The sequence below is a fragment of the Nicotiana tomentosiformis genome, chromosome 7, assembly GCF_000390325.3.
Source record: "Nicotiana tomentosiformis chromosome 7, ASM39032v3, whole genome shotgun sequence".
Lineage (NCBI taxonomy): Eukaryota > Viridiplantae > Streptophyta > Magnoliopsida > Solanales > Solanaceae > Nicotiana > Nicotiana tomentosiformis.
In genome coordinates this window covers 96,017,666-96,026,485 of record NC_090818.1, presented here as the reverse complement: position 1 = coordinate 96,026,485, position 8,820 = coordinate 96,017,666, and the positions used below count along the sequence as shown (strand labels likewise).

The 8,820-nt window shown below is 39.4% G+C and overlaps 1 long non-coding RNA gene across 1 annotated transcript; it reads right to left on the bottom strand.

Annotated features, from left to right (window-relative positions):
- Positions 1-1,532: 1,532 nt before the first annotated feature.
- On the bottom strand, positions 1,533-1,925 carry LOC138895163 (uncharacterized). The gene is made up of 2 exons (XR_011409383.1): positions 1,866-1,925; positions 1,533-1,783 (listed from the first exon to the last, which is right to left on the bottom strand). It is a non-coding gene; the product is annotated as an uncharacterized lncRNA (long non-coding RNA).
- Positions 1,926-8,820: the final 6,895 nt, after the last annotated feature.

Here is an 8,820-nt window from a genome sequence, read left to right as displayed (position 1 = left end):
ACGACAAGTGCAAAAAAGAATGCATATATGGAACTAAATGGATGTTGTGATACCGTTTATTCATGTAAATGTGGCACATGCTCGCAAACAGGACATGACCGTCATAAATATCCTTCAACTGGTTTGGGTAGCGGTAGTAATTCAGCTCCGGGTGGAAGTTTATGCAATGTGCCCAATTATCAAGGATACTCGTAGTGTTGTATTTCAATAATTTGTTGTAATAAGTGTATGTACTTGTTCATCTTGCAAAATGTATGAAATAAAGTTATGTTTTCATTGGTGTTAAGTCTTATTGATATTTAGCATTAATACTTCAGTACAATAATTTAACATACACCCCAAGAAAAAAAACAATTATCATTCGCCATTATCATCGCTGTCTGGTATTATTTCATTGTCACTGTCTTCATCTTCTCCGTCAACATCATGTACGTATCCTTCGGGACCGAGGGCACCGTAATCTAGGCCCCAGTTGACACACATTTCTCGCATTTCATCGCTATCATCAAGAAGACCACTTGAGTGATTTCTACAACAATATGGGACTCCTACATCAAACGTCCGTGGTAGAAACTTAGGTAGTCCCTCCCACTTGCCAATTATTGGGAAAACAGGATAATCATTGTCTCTTTGCATTTTATCATTTTTTAATAAATCCCAGTATTGAGCCTCCGTTCCTCCCAAGAAGTTAAGATCATCCATTGCATGATGAACAACTAGTGCCTTTTCCATCTCTAGAATCTCCTTCATCAAATGTCGAATCACTTCCGGTTGATCTTTGTGTGTGTTTGTTTCGAAGGTTGCAGACAGTGCTTGTGGCACAACAAGCCCATGCCAGTGACATAGTATTTTGTAATCATACTGTTTTGAGTAAAGGGGAACCCATTGTAGTTTTTTGCCCCAAATTTGCATACCAGTGTGTATATTGATAGGCTTATTTTCCAAGGTACGCAGAACACCATACCACTTGTCATCAACCAAGTCAGTGTAGCAACCTAGCATATTTTTTTCAAGGTAGGGATTTATAGTGTTAAGACGTGTTCCATGGGGATCTGTTGAACTACCTTCACCCTTTTGCCTCTTTTTGAACCACTTGTTAAATGTTAGTGGCATTTTTTAAATGGATGTTGTAATGTTTATTCAAAAGGTCTTTGAAATACAAATGACTTGGTTCAGTTTAAAAAGTTGTCTTATGCTCGAAAGAATCATTATCGCACGAAACATAGCGCGGTGAAATACCATGTTATATGTATTGTCTTATCGACCCGAAAAAGTTATTGTTCTGCAAAAGCTATCTTCTGTAAATGTTGCATTGTACCGTAAAGAATCATTATCACGCGAAACATAGCGCGGTAAAATACCACGTTATGTGTATTGTCTTGTCGACCTGAAAAAGTTGTTATTCTGCAAAAGCTATCTTCTGGAAATGCTGTATTGTACCGAATTTAAATTATTTTAAATTCGGATGTTTGTTTTTCTGTCATAGTATCAAAATAACAAAGAATCCGAGAAATAAAAACATAATACGCATGTAATGTAAACCATAAATAATTTTGCTATTATTTACTGAATGTCATATGTACATAAAATAAAAAAAAAGTCTATGTGTCCCACAACCTGTATGCTTTAAAGAAGCCGCTGGACTGAGGCATATCCCATCCTGCTCGGCTATACTATCATGATCATCCTCATCACGTCGCCTTTTTATCGGAGGATGCGCTGCAGCAGGATCGTCAGTAAGGCTGGCAGGCTCGGTAGAAGGGGCCCTCGGTCCAGCAGTAACCTACAGAATAATAAGATATTTTAGTATATGAAATATATATTAGTAATGTACGTGTTAGATAAAATAATTTAAGTTGTCTTACCATGGTCTCGGCGGGCTCCTGAATATAATCATCCGTCTTAGGCATGTCAGTATCGTAGAAAGTGTCATCCGTGACGGGCGAAGATGACGCCTTAAAAAAAATGCTATGGATATTTATGACTAATCAATGAGATAAAAATAAATATAAATAATAGTAATACAAACTAACCAAATAATGTGAAAGATCCCTCGATGATGAGCCATAACTCAGTCGGTGCCCACTATCCACATCTAGTGTCAGACGATCATCAACAACCGTCGATGGCTCTGGAGAGCCAGGAAAATATTGATCTCACTCTTGTCGCATAATGGTCGTGCCCGCGATCAATAATGGACCTGATGGGGTCACCTGTGAAGTCCTTGGAGTAAGCTGAAGGCTGAATGACGGCATATCTCTAGGAGCATGGTCTGGCTCATGGTGGTCACCCGGCTGATCAACTCCAACATCCTCAATAGGTGCCTCAACGCTCCCTTGTTGGGGATCATGTCCTCACCGACCCCCATGATCTCATGGGACACCCCTACCTCTCTGTGCACGCCTTCCACGTCGACCACGTTCAGGCTCAACAAGTGGCCGACGATGATATTGCTCTGGCGGCACATACTCAGCCTCGTATCCTAAGCGCTCATCATCTCAGGCTTGCCTCAATGTCCGGGAAGCCAAATCTGTAACCTGCTGGCCATACTCGTGCAAAGCGGCCACTCCCTCGCCAGTATGCTACTGCATCTGTAGTCCCAACTGGTAGAATGGATGTAGGCCAATATCCTGCACAACATGTAAAATATTAATTACGGAACGCTAGGTTAACGTTATAAGTAAGTATACCAAATAACATACAAGTGCCTCGTGCCTCCCGGCGTATGGAACGTATCGACTGCCAGCCCGATGAACAAAATTCCCGACTGAAAGGCGGGTAACGCTATGGTACCAGCTCATATACTCATGCTCACCATCTGTACGGTCAGGTGGAGGCAGTGGCAGAATCAAGTCATGCCGCTGGTCCCAAATATCGATCTGCGCCTCTAGCCATGCCACATATGTCTGGTCAACCATGGAATGATCATCCCGCTGGTAATGTGTCCTATGCTAAGCGGGCGGAGGAGGTAAAAGCTGCGGTCAACCAAAGTGGCGAAGGACTCGCTCGGTAGCATGATGCTCGACAATATCGAGACACATCAATGGGACAGAAGATCTCCACCTGATTCGGTCGGTCAAGCAATAATCGGGCAAATCGGCTATTAGCTCGTCGATGTATGGCCTCTAAATGAATTATTAAGTAAAAACATGAACCGTGAGTATACGCAACACATAAAGCCAGGCCAAGTAAACTTAAGTATACATTTACCTGTGCGCCCTCCAGTAAATCCAACAAATCCCTGCAATAGGGGAGATTATGTCGAGCCTCGTACTCATGCCCGTATCCTCGCCTATCAACCCACCTCCTAGCTAAAGGGAGAAACAGTGGAGGTGGTGCATCCGGAGCGAAGGGTGGTAGAGGTGTCTGCAACTGCAGGAAAAGCTCCCAGGCCCAAACCTAATATATAATGTGGACGTAAAAATTAAGGTATATTTTTACTATGTATGTTATAATCATGAAAATAATTGACTATGTTTTCACCTGCATCAGCGGAAAAAATCCGACAACGTCTCGTTGCGTGCTCATGCTCGCCCGGCACATCTGCCTGTACAAGTAATCAAGAACAATTGCACCCCAACTGTAATTATGTAAATCATCTAGCCGCTCAAGATGATGAAGAAATCTCAAGCTGACTTGGTTTCCCGAAGTGTTCGGGAACAATACCCCTCCAAACATAAGCAGCATCAACAACCTCATATACCGTTTAATATGAAGATCCGGTGTATCATCCGTAATGTACGCATGCATCACCTCCAGATGCAGCCGGACGGGAGTCAACTGCATACGACTAGCCCCAACCAATGTAGCCTCATCCGCTGGCTGGAAACCGGTGAGCCACTACAACATCTCCAGGTACTTCAATCCCATATAATCTGTGATAGCATGCGGTGAAGCTACATGATGTCCATCAACCGGCAGCCCATACAGAACCTTCACGTCCTGAAGCATGATAGTAGCCTCGCCAATGGGTAAATGAAATGTGTGCGTCTCTGGTCGCCACCGCTCTATCAAAGCCGTGATCAACGACCAATCCAGCTCCAGCCAGCCGATCTCAATAATCTTATAGAAACTCGTATCCTGAAGGCGTCTGACTATACCAGGATGGAAATGGTGGGCCCTAAGAAAGTCCCACATATCATCTACTCTTCTAGCACAAAACATCTAGGCCAATATCTGCCCCTCCCATATGTACGAAGACCTATGCTCGGCCTGTAGCAATAGTAGCTCTAGCGATGCAGGTCCGGGATGCATAGGCAGAACCTCCATGATGACTACTGTAAATTGAACAATACTAATTAAAGTATTTTTCTTTTTTATTTCTTAACATCTTTAAATATATTGTAATATCTTTAATATAAAAATTTATTCGATATTTTTACTATATTGTTAATTAGGCTGATACATTTTCTATATTATAATTTTATATTTTATATGTTACTTTATTATTTTATATGTTTGTTTGTTACTCACCTATTTTTGACTATAATAAAATTAATTAATTAAGTTTCATAACTATACAGTATTTAATTATTAAATATTCATATAACAATACTTAGTTTGAGTCCAAAAAATCACATTTTGGTTCCGGACTCGATAAATGAGACCCAGTAGCACCAAGGAATCCAATGTTCTTGTGTTCATGATGAGAAAGTTTTCCCAATTTATTTGTTTGTTACTCACATATTTTTTACTATAATAAAATTAAATAATTAATTATTGATTTAATTATTAAATATTCATATAACAATATTTAATTTGACAAATATTGTTGTTTTCTCATGTTATTTTTTTACGTTTGTTGACTAGAATTGGAGAGAGATTGTGTTTGAACTATCAGTTTTTTGAGATATTTTTGGTTTTAACAGGTACTTAAATGATTAATTTCAATAACTACAAAGATACTGCGCTAATGGGCGCTGCATTTTACTATGCTAAAAGGGCACTACATTACAAATACGAGCACTACATTAGGACACAAGATTCCACTACAGGGAACTAAAGTCACATTAGCGGAATACCTCGATTTAAAGTTTTTGTAAAGTTGAAGATTTGGTGATTTGGAGCCGAAAAAAGCAACCCACTACGACATAACGCCTTAAATACGATATGGGACCGAGAATCTACATTTTTTGTGGGACCGGTGGGCTTCACTCGAGCTTTGTTTGGTTAACAATGGGGGGGGGGGACCATTCTATTTTGCTGGGGAAGGGGAAGGGACGATTTTATATGTAAGTATAGCGCCTTAGGTAAGGGCGTTGGAACCTTACCTCTTAGATGAAGAACTTGTGAGATTTCCTTGTTGGATTTCAAAGTTTGGACAAGATCTTGATGAACAAAATACTTCATCTACTTTCTCTCTCTAGAACACTCTCACTTCTCTCTAAAAAACCTCAGATAATTGCCCAAAATAAACCCCAAAGCCTTTTTATCAAAATGGGGTCGGGTTATGAAAATAGAAAAATTAACCCTCCGAAAGCAGGTCTGCACTCGCATTATGGACCGCAGAATGGGTATGCGGGTCGAAAAATGATAGCAAAAATTGGTGCCCAGAACTGGGCTGTTCTGGTCCATTCTGTGACCAGTTTGCGATCGCAGAAGTACTTTCGCGATCGCAGAATTATCACAGAATATCATTTTTCCAGCTTTTGATAATTTGGTCGTAACTTCTTATAAGAGTGTCGAAATGACAAACGGTTTGAAGCGTTAGAAACAAGACTCAAAGGGATTTAATTTGATAAGTAGATCATCTCCTAAGTAATTATAGTTTGGTAGCAGAATGTGTTTGAAGTAGGATCTTGTACGAACTCACTTGAAACTTTATCCCATCATAAAATTTTTAACTTGACTTAGTCTTGGGGCTTTTCTTAGACCATAAACCATTCTTAATGCACATCATACATATATTATCATGATCAATTAATATCATTCATATACTAGTCCTTGTCTATACATAAAATAATATAATTAGCGTACATCAACTTTCTTAATAGCGCTTAAGTACTTCGAAATTTTCTGGGGTGTTATATCCTTTTCCCTGTCCTTTACTTACTCGAAATTGATACATCATGAACTTCCTTTTCCATTCTCCTTTATCTTTTTTACTGTTCAATCATGTTTTTGAATTTTGTGTTTACTTGAGAACCATGCTAACTATTTTCTTTTTCCTTTTCTTTTCCTTACTTATTTATTTACCACATTATCAAATATTGTATTTATATGTTTTTCTTTACCATGTAAAATTACTTGGCTATATGTTACCTCTTTTTCATAAGCATGCCTTCTACATCATATTTCACTCGTGCCTATTATCAACATAGCGGCGTTTGATGAGTTTCTGCGCTTTCCGAAAATACCCTTTTAAATTGGGAAAGGATTATTAACGGTAGATTTGTTGATCAGCGATGCAGTCGACGGTCCTTTGCCTTCCCCTCTCAAGTTGTTCGCTTGAGAGTACCTGTTAGACCCTTAGAAACATACTCTGAACAAAATTCTACATGCATCATGTTAAACCTAGGATGGATAAAATACCGTTGGTGTATTAAATCAATTTAGATAAACCTCTTCCAAAGTCCAAAAGGGATCTACACAATCCCGAAGGATACTCTCATACTATGTGTATTACTTGGAGAACATGTGTTAACATGTTGATTATTATCACTTAATTGACAAAATAAGTAAATCATTTTTTAATGTAGAGAATGAAGCACGACATCCCTAGGTTTGGCATGGTTTGAAGCATCCCATCCAAGCTGATCGATTGGTGGAACCACTCCCCCTAGTGTGATATGAATCATATAAGAAGGGTACTAGGAAATTTGCCATCTTTGATGGACGTTCAACCATGCAGGGAACTGATTGATGCTACTACCATATTTTGGGAGGAGAAAAGGGTCGTCTTTCGATTTGGAAACTTGGAGATGACCCCCCTCTTAGAGGAAATTAGAGGTTTTGCTAGAATCCCTTGGGATAGTCCCGGTCTGCCGGTACCAGAAAATTGTATATCCCATGGTTTTTTGAAAATGTTTGGCATCAAGAAGAACGATGAAGTGGGTTGTTTGAAGAGGTCTTACATTTCTTTTGATTTTCTCGATGAACGGTATGGATATAACAAATCGTATCGGTTATTTCACAAAGAATTGGCCATTACTTCTGTTGGGTGGATTCACCATAGGGTTTATGTTTTCATTATGTATTTCTCAGGGCTGTTGATATTCCCGATGCAAGGAAGAAGGATCCATACCCGACAAGCCATGGTAGCCAGAACCATGATGGAAGGAATCGAGGGATAAACCTATAATATTATCCCTATGATACTGGTTGAAATGTACCGAGCCCTGGACCGATGCAAGCACATGGCATGTTACTTTGAAAGGAGCAAACTTTTGTTGTAAATATGGTTGATAGATCATCTCGAAAGAGGCAATTGCCTCCAGGAATTTCTTCGTAGGCTGATGTATGACTATATTGCTAGCCACCACCCAAAGAAGATGGCCTTTTCCCCTGAAATATTCGCAAGGCTCGCAGATTCTAAAGGCTTGGCACACCTCTTCAGCAATTTGACTGAGGAACATGTATAATGGATATTCGAATTGTTTCTAAGTAAGGAGTTCATTATACCATCCAAGAAGGCTACTCATCTGGTATTGATAAGGTTGTGAGGTATTTACCCTTATGCTCCACTAAGAGTAATATGGCAAGCTGGAAGAAAGCAGGTTATACTACAAGTATCCAATATGACACAATACATGGCAGATTTTAAAGGGGGCGTCATACCTTTCAAGTTCGAAGCCCAACATATATGGAATCAGAAAATTATTGTGGAAGAAGAAACCATAGAGACCAATAGGTATCATGCTAGACATATGTACTACTATCTTTCGTGGCTGGAAGATGACATAACCGGTGATGTCAAACCATGTATCAAGCTAAAGGGAAGGATCATAGATGAAGAATCCGAAGCTCATGTAAAATAAAAAAGGCTATGCAAGAGGGTCTTTGAGTCCGAAGCCAAGAACATGAAGAAATACAAGACGGTCATGTAAGCTATAAGAGAATGGAGAGAGATAGAAAACAAAGCGACGGAAAGGTTAGAATATTTGGAGCAGGGATTGATTTAGTTAGATAGGAGACTCTGGAACTACTAGGGTATGGGATATGATAAAGGTAGAAAACTAGCAATGGCCTACCTATTGATTGACATGCGCGACCTCGGGAACATGCTCAAAGGAGCAAAGAAGGCAAAACATGGAGAAGGGCCATCCGAGACCAAGTAGAATAAGAAATTACCTTTTATGTAATGAGACTCCAGAATCATTTTATAGTTAGATTTCGTTTTAAAATTGATGTAATAAGGACCTGAGCCATTAGTAATTCTATTTCCCTATTTCGTTTTAGTAATAGAATGGTTTTATTTATTTCGCGTAATGGGATAAAACAATATTGGCTCAAATTTCTCTAAGTTTACTTGTCGCTTTAGGCCTACCTCTGGCACAACGAGGTTCTTATAATTAGGATGCGAGTTATTAAATGCGTTATGTGTTATCTATATAAATACCGCAATGTTCTATTCACTTTTACTTTGCTGTCTTAGCTACCTTTTGTTTTTCTTTCTTTTGATTACTCCCATTCCCAAAGGTTGATTCATTCACTCTTGCAACATCAACATACCATACAGGATCTAGAGGTCCTCCCCCTCTGAGCAGAATCAAAGGAAAAGGTAAAGGGAAAATGGACAACTTAAGTGGAAATGGGAAAGACAATGCTCCTTTGGCAGAAAATGTAGAAATATATTATGGGAGGAGCACACCAGGGCAGAAT